The sequence below is a fragment of the Aythya ferina genome (genome assembly GCF_964211825.1).
Source record: "Aythya ferina genome assembly, chromosome: 8".
Classification (NCBI taxonomy): Eukaryota; Metazoa; Chordata; class Aves; order Anseriformes; family Anatidae; genus Aythya; species Aythya ferina.
This window is the reverse complement of record NC_140304.1, coordinates 20,055,148-20,081,864: the sequence shown is the minus strand read 5'-3', so window position 1 is coordinate 20,081,864 and position 26,717 is coordinate 20,055,148. Positions and strand designations below refer to the sequence as shown.

General features: G+C 36.8%; 2 long non-coding RNA genes across 3 annotated transcripts in view; one reads left to right on the top strand and one right to left on the bottom strand.

The window, feature by feature from the left end:
- LOC311440687 overlaps positions 1-26,717 on the top strand; it is a 231,394-nt gene that overhangs the window by 109,860 nt on the left and 94,817 nt on the right. The gene's annotated exons all lie outside the window — the stretch shown is intronic.
- On the bottom strand, positions 14,556-18,167 carry LOC311441032. Its single transcript, XR_014695750.1, has 3 exons — positions 18,152-18,167; positions 17,982-18,059; positions 14,556-17,908 (listed from the first exon to the last, which is right to left on the bottom strand). It is a non-coding gene; the product is annotated as an uncharacterized lncRNA (long non-coding RNA).

Below are 26,717 nucleotides of genomic sequence, written 5' to 3'. Positions count from 1 at the left end.
AGTTAGTTTGTTTGTTTTTTCCTTTGGTAACTTAGTCAAATCTGTGATGTTCTTATGCTGATATCAATGACAAAGTTTTGTCAGAGAATTCATTCATTGAGGGTTTGTCTCCTGAGTATGGAAACATATATAAGTATAGTTTTTTATCCATGAAAATACATAATTCAGATCACCATACTGAATGTCTATACAGTATGAATGAAGCTATTAATCTGTCAGTTCTGAAGCAACAACACGCCAGTCTGTGATCTACATACACTATTTTTACCCTATATGTTCTTAAACCTGTGATGAGTAGAATACTTTATTAGCATTGCTTAAAAATGCCATGTCCAAAAAATCTGGCAAGTGTTCAGAGTCGTTAAATCTTTCAATGAGATTTAATCAGAATAGTTTTATATATCTTTTGTGCATTGTCAAATGCCCACCCCAATTTGTCTCCCCCCACAGTAGACTGACAGATCAAGCAAATAAGCAAAGAACTGGAACATTTGACTGTAATTGCAATGTCAGCACTGTTAAACTATATTTATGAGAAGAAAGTTAACACTGTGACATTAATAATTTCATCAGTGTTACATGTGTTTGCTTCATAAACAAACAAGTTATTTTTTATAAATTGTCTGTGACCAATACTGTGTTCTTCTGGAAGAAGGCTGCAAATTTCAATTTTCAAAGAAAAGCAGGCAAAGTAAAAAAAAAAAATAATAATAAAAATTGTTTTGGTCCATATAGTTATGTTTTGGGAAGGAAAAAAAAATAAAGACTTTTAAAATATTTGCCTTGAGCCAGACTCTGTAAATACTGGTTTTCCTGTCAATGGGGGAAAACTAATGGCTAGAAACATACAATAAAATAGGAAGGGCTAGAAAATCTAGGACTTTGTTTAGCTCTACAGTAGCCCAAAAATTGCTTCAGGCAGATACATGAAGTCTTTTGGTTTTTCTTGACTTTTTAAACCACTAGATGTTCACCTGCACTTTCAGTGATTTATGGCACTATACCAAATGTACTGGCTAATAAAGACAGTTTGTTACTCTAATTTTGGAGGAACGTAACACATGAAACTGTGCAGCAATCTTACCTTCATATTTCACTCTGTAAGGGGAAACAATAAGAGAGAACATGACACATATTAGAGAAGTAAATTATAATGCTATACCCCTTGGTCCAATAAACCACTGTTGGCTGTCATACCCTTGACTACTGAGGTGTTGTTTCATACTACAGCTTAATCAGCTGAGTCTAGACTGCTCCTTGGTGTTTGTGTGCCTTAGGCAGTATAAATGCTGTGATTCACATGCATGATCACATGAGCCTGTGCTGTGCATTTGATACGATGTCAAATAAAATTATTTGTTGGAATGAGTGATCACATACTTCTTAATGACTCAAATTATGAGAAAGGAGAATTTAAAAATATAAAGTGATTCACAAAATTTTGAAGCCACTTGCATGTGTATTTAAACTCAGCTGCTCCTGATTCTTGCACAGCTGAGACTGACTCAATAGGCCTTCTGGCTAGGCTGGAGAAAAATACAGCTGTCCAAGCTGTATCATTTTTGAGGCAAACTGTTTTTTGTAGCAAACATGCTGCAAAAATGAAATAGTAAATGATGATGTTCATTTAGTATTCTCACTGTCATTTTAAATTGTAAATATGTCTGTGTATACATACACAGCAAAAGCCATCAATTGCTTACTGGAAAAACGAATTACACTTATTGTGATTCTGCAAAGTCACAAGTGTTCTGGATTCCCTGGCAGGGATTGAAACCAATCTTGTGTCTGTTCTTTTGCTGTGTTCTCCATTAATCAGTTATGAAAAGTGATTAATAGAAGAGAAATGGATGGATTGAAAGAGAAATAATATTACCTGGTCGTGTACTATTCGTGTTATTACTGTTAATATTGTGTTGTTACTGTTAATAAAGGTCGTGTACCTTTATTTCACTAGGAACTGGTAATCCCACCTCCCCATGAAGTTTCTTACCCATACCTTGGTCAGGAGAGGAGGTAGATGATAGACAAAGACTACTAGGGCAGTGTGCAAGGCCTTTTTCCATAGGATCCAACACGTTTTGTTCTGGCTTTAAATCAGCCCAGATGGTATGCAGCTCCTTTAAGAGACTTAACAGTGCAATGTGATAAACTGAGCCATCTGGACCCAGCAACCTCCTGAGGTTCCTGCAGTGACCAGAGCACAGAGTGTGGGCTTGTATGATTGTTGGCAGATCACACAGAGAGGAAGTTAGGGTTTCTGCTCTTTAATCAGTATAAATCACTAAAAAATCAGGGTTGTCTTAATTTTAATGGGGCATCTAATGACAGTTGCAACAGGATCTTCCAATGAATAGCCCACAGAAAGTCATTCTCCCACAACCCAAGAACTGTGGGAGGCCTAAGATACCTCTCATGACAACATGGACCTCCTTGGCAGCTAATGCATCCAGAGATTGTTTGGAATTTCTCCATGGCTCTTTTGAGCTTTGAGCTACCATATATTTCTTCCTGAAGCATAGGTCTTGTAGATGGGAGATTGTCGTCTGACTGTAGAATGGAAGAGAAATAATAGAACTATGGAAATTTATTTAGCAAACTTTTTTTCTAGTGAATTGTCATTCTCTCTGTTTGTGAAAAGGCCAGGTGCAGTATGCCTCACTGATTCTGAAAGGGTAAGAATAAGTAATATTATGCACATATGTATCTTTTACATCTACATGAAACCTGGAGTAGAAATGTCAGCATTAGACAGACTGAAAAAAAAGTCTCTAAGCGAAGAAGGAACCCTCACAAAAATGTCTCACAGAAGAAAACCTCACAGAAATAATATCTGGATCATACCGCACAATTGTCAAATTACAAAAACAGGCAGAGAGGATGTAGCATAACTCATAGAATGGGCAAATCGCAATACACTGCTTCCAAGGGCAGGATGTCTTGCTGGATAAAGCATCTGTCACTTGCCTTTCAGGTCTCTGGAACATCATCACCTCTTCTTTTAAGTGAAGACAGTTGAGCTCTCTGAAATTTGACCACATCACAAAACTAGAAAAGCATTGCAGTATTTGGTGCAATTGATGTTTTCAGGTGAGGTCAGAACTGAATGAGCATGAGGAGTGAGTCATTTGTCACTGAGAAGAGGTTCCAGTGGGAAAGTAGAAATGTATTCTGTGGGGCAATAATAGGGAATTCACATTACAGCTGCCTGCTTTCTACCTGGCCTGTAAATAATTTGAAAGCTGCTTTATGTGTATACACTTCACAATTCTCAAGCTTACTCTAGCCTTTCAAAGGAGAAAGGGTTAGAGGCCAGTTGGTTGGGAGACTTGTTAAACTTTTACTTTTACAGATGAGTGTCTCTCCAGCCAACGAATGAGTTCACTGGTGGGGCAATACATGGAAACTCTTTCTGAGACAGTCTTTGTCTCACCTGGCATTTAGTAAACAGGGTTCCCTCATTTATTTCCTAGTACTGCATCTGTTACTGACATAACCTTTAGAAGGTGAAATATGCATATGAAATATAAAAACAAATTAGTTTGCAATTACTTTCAGATCTTGATGTGAATAACTAGAGTCTCCTGAATATACTAATATGTAATGATTGAGCTCTGTGGAATTAATCTGGATTTATGTATTCAGTCCAGTTGGACCAGTATACATGTATGCTTATTGTACTTGTGGTGTGAAGTTCTTATCCATCCACAGTTCTTAGAATTGTAATGATAAAATGCCTCTCTTTCTCCTCTTTGCTTTAGTGGAATAATTATTATCCAAGCTATTTTTTGGTTGTGACACTTAGCGGAGCTTAAACACATGAGAAGTAGGTGCTGATGCATACATTCTTGAAAACAGAACTGGTGAACACCCAGCACCAAGTGGTTTTAACACAGCAGAACAGTAGTTTTCCTCCCACCTGCTGCCATCACTCCATCCTCAAGCACCATGCAGCCCTGTCCTCTGCTCCATCCATGTTGTCTCTGTTTCATGGGAGATTGCTGAAACGAAACATGCATGTGACAGGGTGTGGGGAGTAAGAAGGGGTAGAGTGCACAAGAGGAAGTAAGAATCCCCTCCCCCATATGTTTCTTTCATTGTCCTATTGCCATCATGCAAATACCTCCTGCCCCATTCAGTTGACTGCTTTGTAACAATTGCAGAATGAGTAGTTTTTTGACAGATTTATATGAATTTACTGTAAATCTGCTTGCACTGCAGTAAAAACCTGACAACCAGAAGGACCTAGTGAGAGATGTTTGGTACTAGTTTCCCTCCTTCCCTGCCTCCTTTCCCCAACTGAGCCTATTTCCACATCCTATGGAGGACCATTCAAGCAAGAAAGCCCTTTTTAACTGTCATTCATGGAAAGAGTATTAGGCTGCATATAGTTGGACTGGCACACTCTCTGGCTGAGCCTCACTGATCAGATGAATTGTTTGAGCCAGCTATTTCTTACATGCAAACAGGGAGAACTTGTTCAGACAGTACAGTCACCCCAGAATGGCATGCAGGGATTTAGCAAAGTGCATGCATAGGACAGCCTTTTTAATCCTTGTTAGGCTCTTTCTACAATAGAGCACATTCAGGAATGATGAGAAATAGCTCTCAGTCTTTCACAGCCTGAAGAAAAACAGAATTTTAGAGTTTGTTGGGGTTGCTTTAAGTGTGTTTATGTTTTCTTTATGTTAATGTCCCTATTGAAATAAAAGGTTTCTTTTAACCTTTTCCTTAAGATGAACAACAATTCCATGTAATACACCCAGATTAACACTTCCTGCCCTGTTTAGACTGAGCACACGGTAGTGACTAATGACCTAATAGTTACATTAATTTTATGTACTCTGGCAGTACTGTCTTTGTTTGGGAAATTAATATTAATGTGAAAGTAAAACATGCCATAATAATTGTATTTAGGAGAGCCTATGTGTCAGATGAAAACAGAGGAAAATATACTTCACATGTATTCCAAGAGAGAAAAAGGGTTATTGGAAAATTTTCTGGAAACAAAGGGGGTAATCTTACAAACACATTTGTTCCCACTCTTCATAAGTAGGATTTGTCATTAATACATATGGTATTCATTTTCTCTTTAAAAAGAAGCACAAGAGATAATATGATATTTTGAAGAATATAAATCTGAGGTGGATATGCATTTTTGATCTCATTGACTTAAAACAAAATACAATGACAGCAGAAAAACTTGCAGCTGAAATATGATTGCTTATGGGGTATAGTGACACTGAAAAGCGAGAATTACCAATAATTACATCACCTTAGGGCATTTGTTATTTGGCTTTGTCATTGTTGAGGTGCAAAAGAATGAGAAATATTTTTATGTATTTAATTTTTAGTACATTAGGACACTTTAGATTAACAGTTATTTAGTTGTCTTTGTTCATGGGTGGTGATTTTTTTCAGAATGCTTTTAAAACAGTTCATTGTGAGAATCAAACAATCTGTTTATTTGACAAATTAAACCAGGAAAATATAATCTTTTTAAAAAGTAATAATAAAGTTTATTTTAATTGAATTGAAAGAATAACAAATGGCAAGCTTAACTGTCAGCATTCAAGTACCCGGAACAAAAATTAGCCTTTTCCAGCCAAATGTATGAATCTCGTTTTCATACTTCATATCTTTTATGGAAAGTGAGGTACTGAAAAATATTATTAATTAATATCATGTCTAACTCAAAGTTATGTTCAATATTTTATTTTACTGACAAACATTGTTGTTCCAATGTTTTGAAAATGAAATCAATCCTTCAAATAAATTACAGTAGCCAATCTCAACGGCACAGATTCTGTGAGAATGTTAATCTTCTGTTGAGTAAAGGGAAATGTATTTGTCTGGAGCCTATGTAAAAGAAAAAAAGAGTAACTGGAGAGTGAAAACATGAGATGGGAAAATATAAAAAATATAGAGTCAGTCCATTTATTAAAATAGTAAGCAACTATTGCTGCTTGTTTCTTCATTTTTATTGAAACTTTCCAAAAACATCCGCCACAGTCTTACATGTTTAACAAATTCCTTGTCCAGCACTGCCAGAAATTAAGCAGGATCATAGGGATAATTCTTCTGTTCTTTAATTATGTATATATATATATATATATATATATATATATATGCATTCTTTAATATCATGATAATCTTGACATGCTGTTTTTGTTCTGTCACAGTACCTAAGAATGTCAATATAGTGGCAAATAAATTCTGATTCGTACCACTGCTATGTGGAGTGTACTTAAAGAGCTATTTATCTGGAATTAATTATTGCTATTAAATGTTTAGGATAAGGGCCATATCACCAATGAGTATTAATTGGCATAGATTTATCAAATGATAGTGAAGTTGGTCCCAGTTCTGACAGAAGAGAACCTGAGCAGGACTGTCAGCCTCTGCTCGTGCATCCTTGTGCCAAGGAGCCCAGCTGCATGTGCAGGGCCCAGCACAATAGCACCTGGCAATTGTCCTGGCTGACTGGCAATTTGTTTTAAAAGTTCAATCTAAAGGAAGATTATCTTAATTGACTCCAATACAGAGTCAGTATTTATAGCTGTAGAAAATTTCTTCTTTTATACTACCATTTTTACTCTTGCCATTCCTTTAGACATACCTGCACATTCCAACTCTTCTGACAGGACCATGTTACTTCTACCAGTAATCTGATGGATCTTTGGACACCCAGAGGAGTGATCATACCATTAGTTCTGACCAGATGCCCGAAATCTGATAGGTGGTCAAAGGGTTGTCAGCATCAACAGATTGGTTCTGCTCTGTTTGTTCAGTGGAATCCAACAAGTCAGGCTACTGCTTACAGAGCTGCAAGATGCCATGGAGATGCTTTGTAGTTCCTTGAGGTTTAATATGTAAGGCGAGCAACAAGTATTATGTTATTATTATCTGGGAAAACTTCCAGTATATATGCTCTGTCTCTTCCCATGCAGGAGGGTTTGCCTCATGCTTTCATTCTTTAAATGACAGTGAATTGTCACCTGCCATGCTGTGCTACTTGTTTAGTTTTCTCCTATAGTTTGTAGTGCAATGTTCTACATCAATTAAAAACAGATGAGAGAACAGTTTAGCTAAGAGTTTGTTTCCTTGTAATCAACTGCAAAAAAGACCAAGGTCGTGTAACAGATTTCTTCTTCACTCTCACTTAGCAAAGAAGGCTATGTGAATGCAAATTGCTTTATTGGTGGAGGGAATTAAAATTATAAAAAGCTAGGCTTAAAGAAGTGCAAAATCAGGACTGTGTCAGAGCAGGGACAATATAATTGTGGTATGGATTCCCATATGGGACTAAATTATCTAGATTTTAGTAATGTCAGCAGTTCTGTGTGACTGCTGGAATGCAGCCATTGTGCCGCATTTGCTTCATTTTTTAAGATGGTTCCGATTCTACACAATTTTAAATATGCAGAACGCTAAATTTGCTCTAGGTGTCATAGTGGTGCTTCTGTGATGCATATTTTTGCATGTTAATTTTATTTAATGGAAACATAAAAGCAGCCTCAAACATACCCTAATCCAAAGTCACTATGATTTTGATCCAGGTTATGGTGTCTTCAGGAAAAAACTGCTTACTTCTAGAGGCGTATATATCAAGGTTGTCTCCCTTTACAGTGCATTCCATTCAGTAATACTATTTTGTAGCAACTCAATAAAGCTGATAGTTTTTCAGGGTAATTACCCACAGCCCCCTGCAGGACAAATTAGCATTCATGACCTGAATAATGCTTACTAGAAAGAGTTCAATGGAATTTACTTAATCAGAATCATTGCTTTCTCATGGCTACACTATTTTTAATCTAGTCCCCATTGTCTGCTAATAGCAAAAACCCTGTTGGTGCCAGGTCCAACTTGGCACTGGATATATAAGGAGAGAAAGATTATCCTTCTCAAAGGTACTTAGTGTATTTTTAAAGCTTATGGGCTGTATTCTGCACTCTTTACTTGGACTTTGCGTAGGTAAAAGTGCATTGAAGTCAGTGGGAGATTTGCCAGATGACAGATTGTTGAATCAGACATTATGAAAAGAAGCATATATATGTTTGCTGGGCAGTCCATGATTTATAATTTCGAGTAACCACAAAAGGCTGCTAAAGAGGATTTTCAAAGGTGATTTTTCTTTTCTGGACTTGTGAGAGGAGGAAAAGTTACTGCCTGCTACAAGCCATTTTGTGGAGGGATGGGGGAGTGTTATTGTTGTTTTTTAATTATCTCTGATGTTTTCTAAATTACATAAAATAGAAATAGCTATTGCTGTGATGGTTTTGATGGTTCGTGTTTTGGCTTCCACTTCCCAAGACTCTGTAGTATGTCAAGTTTAATACAACACAGGTGAGCCCTAGAATGACTTAACCAGATGCTCACTAAAAGAGACCAGAAGGATTGGAAAGATTTTCTGAAATATTACAAAGATTAGGTGCATACACACACAGACACAACCACCATCAACAACAAATAAAACCAGAAAAATACCAAGCAGGAAAGTTATGTGAAGTTGAACTACCATTTCCCATGAAGAAATTAATGTTTTAACTGTATTTTCCTTACCCAGAGTATGTGCAACACGGTAACAGGAAATGAGAATGAGACCCACTCTGTGAAGAATTCAAAGGCTTTACTTGCCTGTATTTTCTGACCAGTGACTTTGAACTGTGGTCAATGATTTTTTTGGCCAAATTCCTGACCAAAACTAGATGGTTAAAGAAATCATATAGGCTTGTAGTTCTCCAGTGTCCTGTGTCCTTTTAAGCAAAGGCCGTATTCAGTGTGTGCCTGTGCCGTAAGATATAGCTAAGAGCAAGTTTTAATGACTGATTTAATGGCCCTGGAAATGGATGTTGGCGGTAGGGATGCTGGAAATACAGGAAACACTGGAGGTCTCTTCAGGGTCATAGTCTTAGTGGAAGAGGATATAGGAATGAGTACCAATATGCAACACACAAATAACAGTCAGTACACCAAAAAATAATTTTCATTTTGATGGATCTCTCCGGCTCAGCCTATAGGAATCAAAATAATCCCCTGGTGTGGTTAAGCAAAAAAAAAAAAAAAAAGAAGAGAGAGAGCCACACACACACAAACTGAATAAAAACAATGTGAACTGTTGAGAAAAGAGAGACTCATCAAGGCCAAATTTATCCTCAGCTGTATGTCAGCACAATCCAGTTCAGGACAATCCTGACTTACTCGTTTTTGTAATTGTCAGGAGGTATTAAGTACTGCTGCTCTGTGAGGAATGAAGAAATATCATCACAGACAGCAATACATTTTATTGTTCATAGGTGAAAAAAAAAAAGAAAAAAAAAGGGGAGTTGTCCTTCAGGTTTGCATTTTCTTTTTACCTTAACAGTAGAGACTATGCCAGGATGTTGTAGGCAGAACGTTTCCTCTCTACCACCATTGAAGAAATACGGTCTGCTCAAGTAAAGCAGCAACAATTGCTTCCTCAAGGAGACTACTCCAGATCCAAATGCACTAGATGAAATAACACATTAATTTATTTTAGATGAGCATCATATTGTTTATTTGAAGAAGAGATGTAATTACAGTGGAAAACTTAACACTAGCAGATTTTACAAAGAAGCCTTAGTCACTAAGGTGGAGTTTGTGTAGTCTGTTTGGCTTCAGTTGGCCTGACTCATTCCTAAACTAGACTGTGAAGCCTTCCTCTTGGATAATATCACTCTATCCCACACCCATCAATTATTTAAAACTGCTTTTCTGGATCTTCACATCCATCATCAAAGTAAAACCTTCGCAAAAGATGGCTAAAATCTGTTTCTAAAGCTCTAAATGGTCAGCCTTAGTTTTTATTTTTAAGATTTATTTTTTTTTTAAACGGATGCATGTGAATTCAAGATTAAATCTGGTTTTCCCTAGCTATACGTCCATGTGCAGAGATGAATGCAATCCACTGAAAGGTTTTGAGACCAGCTCAATTCTTGATATAGTGTAGTTGTGAACACACTGCTTAGGAAGCCTGAATTTCACTTTTCTGTCAGAGTAACTGCTCTGATCAGGAAGCTGGGTGGGACATCTAGAGAAAAAAATGAGTGAGATATCTTCAGAGGAATTCATTTTGCTGTTTCACAGTGGTATTTCCTAACTCTTTACTTTCACTTCTACTTTTTACAATATGTTTTTAAACCAATCTTTCCCATTCCGTCATCATATTGACAGAAATTATAAATTTTAGTAAAATGTGTTTGACATTCTTTTGATTTTGATTTCTAAGGCTAAACCTCTTAGTTCATATTATTCTAGCTAACATAGATAAGAGAAAACCTTGAAAAATTTCAAGACAAATGCTGAAAAGTAAAAGTCAGCAGATAGTCGGGCTCCAAGAACCTCATTTTTTTTCTTTAACATCAATGTAAGAAGAGGCCACACATGCAAAATATCAAATTGAAGTTCAAATTTGCTTATTACAATAATTAATTTGAACTATTTCAAATTAATTCAGGGTTATTTACTGAAGAAGGTGCATCAGACTTGTGGACATACTAGTGTCCACAAATAATGAAAGTAATGAAGTAACAGATAATGAAACTTCAGTAATTTGAAATGTTCTGTTTATTCCCTGTAGATTCAAAAAGGAAGGTTATTGCTAATGTTTAATATAAAACAATTAGAATCCTTCCATAGATACAAGTGTACAATGGAGACTGCTTCAGTACTCAGTAATATTTGTCTAAATGGAATCACAGTTCTTTGCTTACGAATTGTTTATTTGTTCTGATGCAACAGCAATTAGAGTCACCCACATAGAAACTCTGAATGCTCTGACAACAATTAAACCTGCAGTAACACTGATAACTGACAGTAACTATGAATATTTCCTTGATGAGACTCCTAAGCCTGTGTTGCAGAGGTGTGCTGACCTTTCACATGAAACTCTGCAAGTTCCCTGCTGCTCACAGTCTGTGGATTATCAGACTGCCTATCTTGGGCTTGAACTGAGGCAGCAGCACATCTAGTTGATGTGAGACCATAGTTCTTAATTGTAGTCATGTACAAAGCAGAGACAGGGAGCACAGAATGAAAGAAGCTTCTTAGCCACTTCAGAGAAGTTTATAGTTCCAAGGAATGAGGAACGGGAAGATATCGAAAAGATGCCTCTTACACTGGTAAATTACTGCAGTAGTTTTCAAACAGATAAGAATTAAATCCCTCCCTTCTGACTTGTCCTGATCTTGGATGTACCTAATGTCCTAGGTGGAGATAAGGGACAGGTATTGCTCATAGGAACAGGAACAGTGAGAGAGCTGTTCTGGCTTCTCAGGCAGCCCTGGGAACTGAGATGCAGCTGCTTGATTGGAAGTGAATAACTGAGAGCTTGGCATGCCTTCAGTCCGTCTCACACCTGGAGGTGTTATGGTAGGCGCTTGTTGTCTTTTGTCCGGGAGGTCCGTGTTATGTAGAAGGATGTTCACAGCCTTGTTTGTGGCCAAAGAAAGACAAGTGTGAAGCATCTAGCAGAGGGGGTGACGGTGGGTGGAGCTCTGCACGCCAAGGCTGCTATTTTCACTGGTCTGGCACATTTTTTGATTCATGCAATCCATCCTTTCCTAAGAATGGATATACAGTGTTGCATTTGAAAAGCTTGTTCTTGTCATTAATAAGCTTTATCAGTGTGTGCTCTGTTAAGATTTATTTATATTTTTCTTAAGGCCTAAATATATTTGAGTGGTTAGTAACAGAAACTAATGTGTTAGATTTGCAGACAGACTGATATAATGTTATCTTTGAAAAAAAAAATACAAGTCAAGCAGTGTAGTACATCTTCGATAATATTTGAGTGGGAGCTTTTTTATCAATAATGTAGCTTTGCCAAACACAGAAGTATGCTGGAGACCATGACCTTTGGAAAATAATGTTTAGTGACATTAATCTACATCTAATAGAGGGTTTTGTATCATCAATTTGGTTTATATCTGCATTATTGTAGCATATAGTCTGTCACCTGCATTTATATAACATGAGACTGATTATTCCTTATCGTGCACAAAATGCAGACCTCAGGGAAGAGTTCATTTTGGACCATTTCCAGCGGTATGTGTAAGATGTTAGAAGCAGAGTACTGCTTTTAAGGCTATCGAGTGCAATTTGCACTCTTTTTCTCTTCAGTATGTCTTACATTTGACAAGATAATTGGCCCCCATAACACATACACGTCCTAAAGCACATTCATTACAAAGCCATTGTATTGACATATAGATACAGATATCGGTGAAGGAGTGTAGCTGGTATTCTTTATGCAGAAGGGTATATATGGAATATAGCTTCATAAATAAAGTAAAAGTTAGAGATTGTACTAAACTGAAGATGAAGAAACAGAACTGAGAACCCTGCACATCCAAGTGCTCCACTTATCAGAGAAAACAGAATGCTCTGTTTCACATAAATAGCTTTAAAGTGGTGGTGATCAGACTTTATTTTTAAATACAAAGTTTTTATGAATTTTGTATTATGTATTTGAGAATATTGTGTAGCTATGTTACTTATGCATGCAAAAGTACATACATATGCTTTGAGTGAATGTTTATACAGTTCTTTGAGTGTGTACCTTTCGGGAATATACACATACTGGAATACCCAATTCTCAGTAGTTTATTGTCTATTGTTGCAACAGTTCCACACGTTAGGGATATAAAGAATTTACATTGAAATATAAAGAAAAAAGTAATCTTTGTATATTCCCAAATTACTGTCTCAGACTCAGTACAGAGCCTGAGTTCAACACACTTAAGAAAATATATAAAAAATAATTTCAAATTAATTTTGTTAATTTGTTTCACATAAGTTGGTAGGCAGCTTAAGTTAACACTAGCTTTATGGTATTATAAAATATTATTTGTTATATTTGCTCTATTGCTTTTATAGTTATAATTGCTTTTTTATTTTTGGCAGTTTATAGCTTGTACCTTTATGACTCAATAGCAAAACAAAAATGGGCTAGATGTCTCATATTCAACTATTCCGTCCTTTACACTGAACATTCTACACAGGTCTTCACATTCAAAACACCTAACAGATGTTTGCTATAATTGTACATAGCTTAAACATTGTAAAAAAGGATTGAAGGATCAGCTGTGCTGTGATGTACATCCTGTCTGTCTCTTAGGCTATAGTTTGATACAGTGATATAATCAAAGAAGATCTCATTATATCAGCCTCTAGATCTTGCATTCCAGTTTGGTGAGAGCAGTATATATGACAAATAACAGAGCAAAGCTGGTCATGCAGAAAGCAATCATTCCCTTTAACCTCTGTGATGAATCGTGTTAGGTAAGCTGTGACCTGCTCTTCCTTCAGAAAGCAGTGTGCTTATATCCATTCATAACAGTAACAGTTTATCCATTGGGAAACATTATTTTACATTATTTCCACAAAAGTAATTTCACATAATGTGAAGTAAACATATATCAAAGAGAATACTACATAATATTTTTCTACTGAAGCTAATATTTTGCAATTCTGAATCTGGATGGAAAGAAATCTTTCTTTTAAAAAGGCTGTATTTGCCTGGGAAATGCACGGCATTCCTCTCTTTGGCAGCTCTAGGAATTACACCTTTGCTCGGTGGCCTTGATTTGTAGTTGCAGCTAAAAGCAGCTCTGTTCAGTGAAGGTCATTTTTGTTTTCTCCTAAACCTAATACAACATGAATGAAATCAGTGACCCAGCATACTCAACAAAATTTGTTTTGTAGGAAGGATTTCCCAGCCAGCCACCCTTTTTCAGGCCTTGCATTTCCAAAACCAGCTGTAACAACAAGGATCGAGCATGTTCAGGCACCATTATGCTGCCTTGGTGCTACTGAGTGACAAGACCATGGTGAAGGGTAGAGGGTTTCAAGGTTGCACTACATTGGTGCAGCCCCAAAGTCTGGCTAAGCACAAAGTGGAAGTGAAAGATTGACATTCTGGTGCAGTGACTCAGGGCACTGCTCATTTAAGGCCAGGTGTGAAATATAGAGCAATGGAAACTTGGAGGGACATTTCTTAGGTTAATGGTGGGATGCTGTTTTAAAGTGATAGCTTTACAAAGACAAAGAAATATTTAAACACTTTTTGTTTTCAACACTGGCATCTTTAAATAGCCATTTCTTTTTACTGACGCCTTGAAACCATGCCTTTTATCTGACTGCTTCTCTTGCTGAAATTACTGCTGTACTTGCTACATACAGTCAGGAGGATTTTCCAATGCACCCTGTGCTGGGCCATCAGCTGATGTTCAGAGAGCATGTAATTTTTCTTTAGAATGTTCTGATTCCAGCTGTATGTACTTTTCAGCCTGTAACTATATATATATATATATATATATATCAAGGACCAGGAAAGTAACTTTTAATGCATTACAGTGTGATTTAAAATTATATGGACCTTGATATTATTTACAGAAATATGAATCTATGATAACTCCAGTGAAGGTGGGTTTGCATAAAAATAACTGGGAGCCCACACACACAAATAATTGACTTGGAGTTTTACATCCACAGACTGTTGATGTGTATGAACTGTCTGCTTGCATGCACTTGAATTGTTGTATCCGAGTTAGCTTAGCCTGGGAGGGACAAGGTCCCACAGCATTTTCTTAGTGAAACTTGGGGCATGTGAGGAACATGGAATAAGTTTTTATTTTGCCAGCTACATTATTTCTCTGTTGTAATACAAAACATGTTGTAGACCTATGCTAACAACAAAGATCTAGGAATATACAACTAGCTCAGTACCGTGCATTTAATTTGAGCGTTGTTTTTCCTGGGACCAGTTAGGTGTAAAACTGGACAGTAGCATTGCAAAGGTAACAGAATTGCATGTGCAAATTGCAGTAATTATACGAGAAAATTAAGACTATGCTACAGATTTCTTTTTGTACATGTAGACGCATGCATGAAGTTTAGAAAATCAGTCCAGAAATCTTAAAGCACAAATGAACCACACAGATCAGTAAGCAAACAGCCTAAAAATTCTGCTGTATATGATGTCATCCCTTTGCTGTAGGTCAGAAATAACTTCATGCTGTTAATTATAGGTATTTATCATAGTTCATATGATTTTGTGGGGCCTTGACAGTGATCAAAGGTGGTTCTTTGGACGCCTGTCATCAAGAGAGCTAGTAATTGTGGAATAGCTTATTTACTGAATCTAATATGCCATTAAATAGACTTATTTTACCCTTTTCAGCAGTTAATGTAGTTGATAAAAGGACAGTTTGTTTTAGTAAAGTTGATTTGCTGCAGTCAGGTACAATAATTATGAACACTTAGGTATACTACAAGTTTGCACATTAACACATGAAAGTTGTATTACAGCAACTTTAAAAGCCTGTCTTACACTGGTAATCGGCAAAGAGTTACGAATTAAGACAAGATAGCCTGTGAAAACATAATTTTAAAATGAATAACAAATATAACAAAAATAAGACTGTGAAATCATTATACATGCTTACAGTACAGCCAAACTGATTCTTGAAACTATTGTAAAAGGAGCTCGAAATTTAAACCTCAGACAAACATGCTGCATTTGAGACATGATGACTGCTTTTACAAACCCTAGCAAATGTACAGAAAAACAAAACAGAGAGTGATTTGAACTGGAACAGAGAAGCAGATAGTGCTACTATTAGATTATATTACAGGTGGGAACTTCAGTTTTTCCCTGTTTCTCTGAGCCTGAAAGTCTTTCTGTTCTAACCTTGCACCTGGATTCATCCTCCTTGCTTTGAATCTGCCTGCACTCTGCCTGGGAAAACCATTTATGCAAAGAATGACCTCTCTCCGGGCTTTGCTGCTTGTTTGTGGTGCAGATGAGTGTGCCAGTTCAGAGCCCTCTGTTCAGTGTTGACTAAGGCCTTGAAGAGTTCTTCAGCCCCACTAGGCCACAGAAGAGCCTATTGAGACTGTCAGCCTTTTTTCCTACCAGCTATTTTTTTTTTTTTTTTTTTTTATTAGGCCGATAAACTCCTGAATTGTTGAAAAGCAGCTGCTCTGAGGAGGATTTAGCTAATTCTCAGGGCACTTCTGGGTGTGTGGGAGATATATTTACGTCTGGACTATGAAGGTCCCTTGCATTGTTAGACCTAGGTGACCTCTTTCTAGATCAAAAAGAGGTTGTTGGAATGCAATTAAAATGCAGTGTTACTTTTCTGTGAAGCCCCAGTAATCCAATCAACAATTCTCTTTCCCCATCCTTTTGTCAGTTTCTCTGTGTTCTCATTTTATTCCTGTTCCAAGTGTTGTCTGTGCTGTAATTTGGTTCTGCTTTATCAGAAAATACCTCAGATAGTATTACTGAAACTCTCCTTATTTAAAAAAAAAAAAAAAAAAAAAAAAGGTGTCCTGTCTTCTACCAGCCAGTTCTGCAGAGGTTCAAGCTATTAATTTTCACGTATTGCTCGAGTAAGCAGAACTATGTGCATTTGATTTTTCCCTAATAATCTCAGATGTAGTTTTGTTGTAATGTAGTACACAATTCATATTGATTAACATGTCTGTAAGTGAGATATGCATTTTATAGACACATTCCAAAGTGAAGCATGAAATCGAACTGTAAATAATTACATTTTTTAAAAGGGTTGGCTTTTTTTTTTTTTTTCAGTTCTGTGGCAAAATTTGTACTTACTGAAACAAAGGTTTGATTAAAACTAAAAACAAATTTACATTTGTAGGAGTTTTAGCACTGTTGTTTTCAATTTGTTATATGCCTTTACCTGGCATGCTATTTCACCCTTCATGACACACATCAATACCTTCTTTATGTCTAGCTATTACCACTCATTTAAAAATCTATTTTACATGATTCTTTCAGCCAAAAATGGACCATAATGACATAGAATAGAGCCTGTGCTTCATAAATTCTCCAGGAATCAATACTTTGGCTGGGAATTTGTCAGTCTCACAAAGTTATGCATCATTAAACTTTACTATTATTACAGTGGACTCTGCTTCAAAGTTCACTACCTAACTGATATTGGATGAACCCATTTAAACCAAGGAAAAGATACAAGACACAAATGCTTCTGCATTGACATGTATTTATCCAGATAATGTTTAATTTATGAAATATAAGTAGGTCTTAAACTGCTTATTGGTTTATGGGCAAAGTTCAGCAATATCATTGTTAAAGACTATATGCTGATTACAAGTTATTGGCAAATGACTTTAAACTGAATCCATTCAGATTATTTCAAATATGACTTATTCTGCCCATAGGATCTTATACATTAATCACACAACAATAACTTTGTGAGCACAAACATCCATTTGAATGCAGAACGTTTTCCAGCCAAACCACATTAGCAGCTTTCTTATTGCTATTAGCTATAGAGATTTTTTTGTCCTTATACCTATTTGTAAAATGGGTTTTCTCAGTAAAAATACAAGTATTTGTGTAAATGGAAGTATTTGTTGCACACTGTTGATTGTGTCCTGTGCCTCAGTATTCTGTGTGAAATATTTTAGCTTACTAAGAGCAAAGATTTTTACATGGCTCCCAGACAGAATAATGAACAAGTAATGAAATTCAGGAATTTATGCGTGACACACAAGAGGAAGACTGTTTATTTCTACTGCTCAATATTACTCTTGAATACTGTAAACACACCCACAATTTAGGATCAGTTTACAGAAGGGTTATAAGCAGAGGAAAAGCTAAATTCCATAGAAGATTATTTGTATGCAATAAATGAAACAAGCTGTATTTGTCTGCCTCAAATGCTTGCTTGACTGACCAGTTCTGGGGTTTGAAAGCTCTCAAGCCCATTTGGACAGCCTTCCTCTGCTCCTTCACAGTGCTCCTGATCCAAATAACAGTCTTCTCAGCTGAGAGTACTTGTACTGGTACCCACGGACATCATGCTGTACTGACTTCCTTTGAGCACTTGAGAAAACACTTAAAATCAGGTATAAATAAATGCAAGAATTAACTGAATTAGCTCAAAGGTTTTGTGGTTGTTCCTACCTACATAGAAACATGCAAGGTTCCAGTGAAATCACAAGCTTCTAAAAATGCAGATGTTTTTGTTAGTCCCTCAAGAACTCACCTGCAAAAAGATAAAGGACAAAATCAATGGTTTGTTGGCAGGCATGTACCCAGGCACATGTCCTTCCTTTGCTCTCCTTGGGATTGCCACACCTGCCTGTCTGCTGCCTCAGCATCCTCTCACACTCAAGAGATCAAAAAAGGAGAAAACAAAAAGGGTCGTTAGTTAAGAGGTGCAGGTGTGAAGAGGCTTTCTAAGCCATAGACTTGGTGCACCTGCTCCAAGGAGCATTGCTGGGAATTGGGACAGGTGTACTGATTTCCGGGCCTTACCACGCTTGCAGGGATTGCCAGGTACAAACGCTGCATACTGTGTGTTTGCAGGAGGAAATAATTTAGTACTGGTCTCGCTGCATCTTTGTGTGGTGATCCAGTGCACTCACAATGCAGGGCAAGTTATGCAATTATGATCTCTTACACAGCTGTAAATGAGCTGCAAAATGTGCTCTCACTTAAAGCAAGAACAATTTCTGCAGGCCTCGGATCAGCTATAAAGCTTTCATTTTAAAAACTGGGCTCCTGCTTTGATTGCCTTGACTATTTCTCTTCTTCTAAGTCTTAAATAATGAAAAGAACAAACATAAAATAAGTAGGTTGGGATATCTGATTCAAGTTTACCAGGCTTCCCTCAAAGACATAAAGACATTCATTTCACTTGCTTTTTTAACAGGTATTGGGGCTCCTCTTACATACTTTTTTTTTTTTTTTTTTTTTTTTTTTTTTTTTTTTTTTCCAGAGCAGATTGGGTTACTGGATTGTTTGCCAGTGTTTTGATAGTATCTTAAAGGTGTCTATAAGATCAGGTTTATCATTCTAGGCCCAAGTATGAGGATTTTGTTAGGTACCAAAGTAACTGTAGGAATCGATGTTCCAATAGAACAGTACTAAAGATGCTGCTTAGAAATCACTAGTGATCCACCAAAACCTACATCTTTTACAATTCATTTGAAATATTTTCACAGCTAAGAATCAGATATATCTGTAATCTCTCATGTACTCTTTATATATTTTTCTTTATATACATAAAATATGTGTTATATAGGTTTCTGATCACAGAAGATAATACTTGAACACTGTCATTTATACAGTGGAAGTTGAAAGTAAAATAGAGAATAGTGAATGATATAAAAATAGTAAGATGACTTAAAAAACAGGGGGGCATGTGGCATGGCTGATAGAAGATCCCTAAGGTTTTAGAGAAACTATTCAGCTTTTCATTAGTATTGAGCACTTCCTCAGGGACACAGGCTACACAGAAGTGGAAAGATAAACTTACCCTTTCACACAGTCCTGTTCAAAACCTTTCATAGCATTTCTAAGTCAGATGATATGACAAAGATACAACTGTTGTCTTCATTATTGTCTTATTATTATTTCATTTATAACACATACTTACATGCCTGGCATTTCACAGATAAAAGGCAATACAGGGCCTCTATCCCTGACATCTTACAATCTAATCTAATCAGCACAAATCACACAGTAAGTAAAGCCACTGTCATCATGGGTATATCTCTGCGGAGAAAAAAAAAAAAAAAAGTGTGAAAACAGAAAAAAGCAAAAAAGGTTTGCTGGGAAATGTTTTATTTTCCTTAGCTTAATTCTTTAATTTCTTTAGTAATACTTTTCTTATTTCTTTAGTAATACTGGTAAGGGGAAAGGAGTGGCAGTGGGCTGTTCTCAAGCAATGGTGAGAGGTGGAATGGGAAGATAAAGAAAACTGAAGGAAAAAAATGAGGAGGTGAAGGAGGGGGAATGAGGTCATTGGATGCACTAGGGAAATGTGGAAAGGGGTTGACTGCTTGAGGCAGAGGCAGCGGCTTGGAAGAGTATGAAGTTGCAAAGAGACAAAAGGAGCACAGTGCAGGGCAGAGTCTGCATAGTGAACACTGAGTATCTGGGGGAGCAGTAGGAAGCCAGAAAGGAAAGTCGTTACAAGGTATTTTTTAAGGTAAGTGCTGATATTTTGAACTGAGAGTTAGTGAAAGAAAAGACTTTGCTAGCTTCAGATATGTGGAAGTGTGTGGGATAGATTCTTCTTCCAAAGCATGGAAGAAGATGGTGCTCAGCTATTGCTACAGCCTTTGGGTTGAAACAGCAGACGTGTCTTTGCATGAGCCTTTAGAGTTTAAGACTCTTTGTGACACATGCTGAATTTACATTGGGCCAAGCCAAAAGAAACATCCTTGCTGTCCCTCCCATAGCCTACTCACCCATTTGGTCCCTAGCTGCCTGAAAGATGAAACCTTTCAAACCTCCTGTGAAGGTCATCTTTTTATGCATCTTTTTATGCATCTGTACAATACAGACCCATTTGAACATCAATAGTAAGGTTTCCATAGATGTGGTGAAATGAGTTTCATTGAGGCTGTCTGTGGCTACCAGCAATACCTGTGTTTTAACATGTTTTGTTTTGTTTTTCATTAATGCCGCCATATAGGGGATTCTGATATGCTTCTCATTGATTCCAACATGCCTAGTTTTAGCCTTCTCCATCTATTGAAGTATGCAGTTCTACCAATGTTGCTTTAGATTTTCGAAGGTCAGAATCAGGCGTGATTTTGTAACTACCTGCCTAACAGTCTGTTGTGTTGACAGTTGAGGAACATCTAGCATATTTCAAATGAATATATTCTTACAGGAAACTCCTGTTAGACTGCATGAAGAATAAGATTTATATGGGATTTTTGCTATTAAATGCTCTACTGTGTTTTAAAAATTCCATGTATTTTGATACAATTCCATATTTTATTTATAATTTTTTCAGAATTTTCTCGATTGTATTTACTCTACCTGTAGCCTTGTTTTCTTCCACAAGTTATTTGTTTTAAGGCATTTGTTTTTAGACAGCTGGTTCATACCAAATGCACTTCACTTTTTATTTTGTAGTCAATGCACAGCAAAACATTCAGATAAAGTTATAGATGCTGCATTCTTTAAGCAGCTCAATTTATAAATCCTTTTCAAAGTGTCATTCAATAAATAAGTAATTATTTTTTCTAAAATTTATTAAGAGTAAATGGTTAGCAGGAACAGTTCCTTCTCTAAATCCATAGTGCTTGAAGTCCTTCCTATGCTGCCTTTAGCATCCTTACAGAGTTCAACGATTACATATTTGACTTCAATTTACAGAAGCTTACCACTGGGGTAAAGGTAATATATTTGGTGTTTTGATATAATCTGTTTCGTGAGCACTACTGTCAATATCTATAAACTTCTCTCAATACACCACACGAATGTTAACATTTTCCTTTTGACTATTATTACCTCTAAAACAACAAGGATGTTCAGGAGGGAAGAGGGAGAGGGATGTTTTGGATGATTTGTCAGTAACAACCCAGGGGAGTACAGATGCGACTAGTCTTATTTTTATATTTATTGTAAAATTAAATGTTGACATAAGGTCTGAGGGATTTGCATGAATACAACAACGTCATTATTAAACAGCTGGGATCCTTGAATTTTTCAAAACTAATTCCAGGAGGGGGGAAAAAAAACAAAACACAGAGCTCATGTGATAGAGTGTAATGAATAGTGCCTCTTGTTTTCTCAAGAAATTATTCTGCACTCTTGAAAAATTATCAGCAGTGGTAATTTCAGTGCTTCTTTCATTTAATACTTTTTGCATTATTCACATGAAGTCCATAAAGCTGTGCAACGTGCACACTGATATCCTTTTTGCTATGCCAGGTGCCAATTTTATTGCAGAATATAAATGTGTGCTATACAGAGACCCATTTGTCTCCTCAGACAATAATGAGATATGTTTGTGTTGTTTTAAATAGTGTTGGCTGTATTAAAACATCTGGTTGCAGAGAACGGGTGTATTAAGCAAAGGGTTATGCTCATGTGTGCAGGCATATTCAGGACACAAGGTCAAATTTTGCATTAAATTGGTGAATGAAGGGTGAGAAGTCAAAGACAGGTGTCCCTGGCTGTGCTGTCAACTATTTGAAGCCTAACATCTGCTGGCAAACTCACTGCAGCCAAAACCATTAATGGACCAGAGCTGTGTAGTTAGTGTGCGTGCTAATTCCTTCCCCATATAGTTGGTGTGTCTTTTATACATCAGTCCATAACCTTAACTGCTCTCCTCTGGTAGAACGCTGGGGAGATGCAGTGCAAAGGCAGTTTTCTCTCAACAAAGGTGGAGGCTGTTCCAGCACCTCACTTTGTGGTCCATATACTCACCACAATAAGCAAGCGTGGATGAGCAAGCGTGTGTATGTTAAAAGCACGTACACTCATTGAATGAAATTCAGAAAGTCTAGTAAACATCCTGTCATCCAGACTGGAGATAATATATAATTATCCTTTTTATTCTATTGCTTGACACCCAAATTGTGGTCGCATTAGTGTGGGTAGTTTCATTAACTTCAGAAAGAGTCTTGTTGAATCCCTTCCCTTCTCATTAAGTGGGCTGCTGAAGAGTCAGTACAAGTGAGAAGCCCCAGACAGGTGGTACTAATTGTGGAGTCAACTATTAGAAACTTCTCTGTTCTTCCTGGAGCAGCCAAGCAGATCAATGTTCACAGCTGTTCTTAATGCTATCACTCTTACCACCAGTACACACCTTATGCAGGCAATACTGCATACAGAATATGGGTAAGAAATGGTTCTGCTTGTCAGTAAGACATCTTTAGCTAACCTTAGTAGCCACATTTCCAAATTTTTGTAATGAAAAATTTGTCAGAGATTTGCAGACAAGTTTGCTTAAAGCCCTTTCTCAGTTTTCAAATCTACACTTCTTCTCAGTTTACTGAAATGGTAAGGGATGCCAAACTGCTATGCACAAAATCCCAAAGGGCTGACAAGAAGCAGTCTATTAGTTTTTTTTCTGTCTGTCTGTTGTCAGTCCTTCTTTCAAGCATGGAATTTCAGCATTCATGTTTAGAAAGCAAGGTCTCCTCATCACAGCATGCTGGATTCCAGTGAAATCTTTGCAATTTGTCAGTAAAACTTCCAAGGTTTTAGAGACATGAGAGCACAATGCATCATCGTTCCAAATTTCATTTGCTCTCATCTTTGCAGTTCTTAGGAAAATGGAAATTGTGGCCAAATTCTTTTCATAGCCTCTTACGCCTATTCTGTGTGACTTGTACTCCTGCTTATTCAGTCAAGTAAGGGAACAAAATGCTGTGCATTCACCTCCTTGTTCCAGCTGTCCAAACTAAAGGCTGTACTCTGAGCCAGGCTATTTCCTCACATCCATTTCTTCTTTGGGTAGAAAGAAGGAAGGATGAGCCTGGCCTTCATACCAGTACTCTTTTCCCTCTCTTGTATAGGCACTGTTCTTCTTTAGCTGATTAGGGCAGCCAGCAAGCCAGATGAGTGGGGAAAAACAAACAAACAAACAAACAAAAAAAAAAGCTGACTTTTTCAACTACAGCAGTGTAGCTTTTATGTAGCAAAGAGAGAGAAAGTGAAGAATTATTTATTTCTGAGCAACAGAAAAGTCGTATTTCTATGTCAATTATAGAAGGGACCACTGCAATATCCTGTTGGCTACAGCCTGTCTCTGAACTGCTCCATCCTGCTACAAATCTTCCACAAAACTGTGATCTTTTATTTTTAAAATTCTAGTCTTGGAAAATACACTGCTATTACATGTTATGCCTTATTCATGACTACAGTGAAAAGTTCAATCTTGCTTTTAGGGTCTAGGAGACAAATTTATCCCTCTTAGTGGTACAGAGAGCCTTTAATAAAGCAAATGCTTTTCCTCCACTGAGCAGAAGGAAAAAAAAGGAATGACTGGAAAAGGCCTTAGTGAATTGAGGCACCTCTAGGGAGGTCTCCAAGCTTCAGTAAGCAGAGCTGAGAAAAGCTGGGACGAGGTTGATCTAATGAGTGCATCATGACCCAATGAATCAATTGGCTGTTCCAGCTGTGCTTTGCCTCTGCAGCTTATTTGAACTGATTTGTTCTGCTAGTTTATTGATATAACTGACTGATTTTCAGAACTCATCCTTGTTGTTTAAACTCTCCACAATTTCTCCCTAATTATATTGTCTTTACAGTCATCTACAGCCCCAGCACATGACTGTGCTCACCTTCTTTCATATTAAGCAAAGAGCTTAGGTCCCTGTTCACAGCAATTTCCATCACTGATTGTAAAATGTAGGGGATCTAAGTTAAGGACCAAGCTGGATTTTGCTCAGGATGGTGCTATGCTCGTGATCTTTTGAGTGCTGTTAGCCTGCCTCTGTTCAACAAATTTTCTGTGCAAAGACACACATAGTGGAAGAGAGCTTTCTTAATAGGAATGAATTTTAGAGAATTTCATCACAAACAACAATTTGGTATGCCCTTGAGATATGTGGAAATAGTAAGGACATACACCATGGAAAGGCCTTGCCGTAGGAATCCAAGTACTTGGGCTGAGCTAACCTGCTAGTTTAGGTGTAGATGCCAATAACCTGAGCTAGCCGTGCAGTGTAAACATCCTGGGAATTAAAGTGCAAGGCACATCCCAATGTTTTTCTGCAGTCTTCAATTTCCCCTGACTTCTGGTAAAAGTATAAGATTTTGTTATGGCCAAATGCTTGCTGAAAGCTAAACAAACTAAGCAGTCTTAAAAAAAAAAAAAAAAAAAAAAAAAAAGTTCTAAAAGACATAAAAGCAACTAAAATCCAAACTCAGGATGGAAAATAAAATTAATGCCATCATTGGTTCTTTAAATACCCTTTCTGGAAACCTAAAGCAAAGATTTTTAAAGCTTGAGAGTCCAATTTTTTGTTCTTGGGGGAGGGTGTTCTGTTCTCAGGCATCTTCTGGAAATTCACTAAGTTTTCTTACATAGCTTTTGCAGAATTTGATACCTCAAGACTAAATCACCACATTGTACAGGTTAGTATTTTTTTTTTTGAACCTTGAAAAGGCTTTCTGCATCATTTTAAGGGCCACTTACACTGTTTCGGACATGTATATTAATGTGAACTGTGACCCTCCCCATGAAATTATTTTCACTTAGAATACAAGAAATAGAGAACATTGAAGCAGAAATATTTTTTTGTTTCTTGATGAGAACCAGTACAATTCTAAAGATAATCAGATTATTCAAAATGTTAATTACTCTAACTTGCTTCAGTCTGTCTGATAAAAGCTAAAGTTACACATTGCTTCTCCCTCCTTCCCAGAAATGGCATCACTGAGTGCATTTCCAAACTTTTAAATATACATATTTTATTGTTAAGATTTATAAAATCACTGTTTTCTGCAAGGGAAAGGGTGCCACAGAAAAGAGGGTGTCTTGGCAGAGTTCACACTGAATGAAGAAAAAGGAAGAGAAGAAAGGCTAAAAGACTGGTTGTCAAACCCTTTTCTGTGTTCAAAACTTCTCCAGTCCAACTCTCATTAAATGCCAGTGACATCATGGAAATTTTATCCAAAATATTTAAACTTAGTTTTTTAGGTAAATACCTGAATCCGTCCTTAAGCATCTGAAAAAAAAGGTAACCCAATTCCTTAAGTACTGAAATCTTTCAGTCTCCTTTAATTTATAATCTGCACCATAAAATTATTCTGGCCTTGTTTCAGTGCTAGGATGTGTACTACAATTATATTTGGTTCTTGAGGTTGAACTTGGCTCCTATGGCGCACTCTTCTTTCATTGTTTTAGCTTCTTGCAGCTTTGTAATATTGAAACATAAGGAGATCACCCAGTTAGGCAAAATTTTTAAATTATTAGTTTTATTTGGCTTGATATCCAGTTCTGTCATTTGCTTGTAGGAGGAAATAGAGATACGTATTTATCACTCGCTAAAAGCAATTTTGTTCAAGCAGGACCATTGTTCCTGGAAATGAGGAATTGTTTACACGGAAAAAAAGATGGCCACATGAACTGTAGTAGAGTTGTTGCGAGCTACTAAAATTCCTTCCAAGCTTTCAGAAGGTATATCTTTTAGTAGCTGACTATCATGGAAATTAAAATCTTTTCTGACTTCATCATGCATATTCTCTTCCCCTCAAGGTAGGGAGCCATCATTTGATTGAGATGGGTTGTACCTCCATATCTGTGTCAATCAGTGTAGGGGCACATGCTACACGAGCTGGTGCTTATGAGAGAGGAGGCAGGAGATTTAAGGAAGGAAAGTCATTTAAGATTTTTCTACCTATGAAAGCTATGGTTGCAAAGTTATCATCAATGTAAGCTTTGCCATATTTCACTCTGTATACACAGAGTCATTTCATCTAAAAAATATACTGCTAGAGGTGCAAGAGTAATTAATTTTTGACCTTTCAGAAGGCTGCAATAATTCTAATTGTGCAATGGTGGTTTTTATGGTGGGAAAACTTATTTCCTGAAGTTGGATTTTGATTGACAAATTCATTTCATGTAAAAATATGACGTAGCCATCAGGTGGTTAAAAGCTTTCAGCTGTTTCTAGCCTTGCCTGGATTTGAACCAGTGACCTAAAGGCAAAAAGCTTTGTATCTCATTAGCAAAACTCTCAGCTATGCTCTACACCCATTCAATTCAATTCAGTTCAATTTAAATGAAAAAAATTTAGCTGTGATATGAAACATAAGAGAAGCGTTTTACATTTAATTTTTTGCATTTTTTTTTAAACATTGGTAGATAGAGAGAGTTTCAAAAGAGAGATGATTTTTTTAAAAAAATTAACATGTAGCCGCTGCCATAACTGTTTAAATGTCA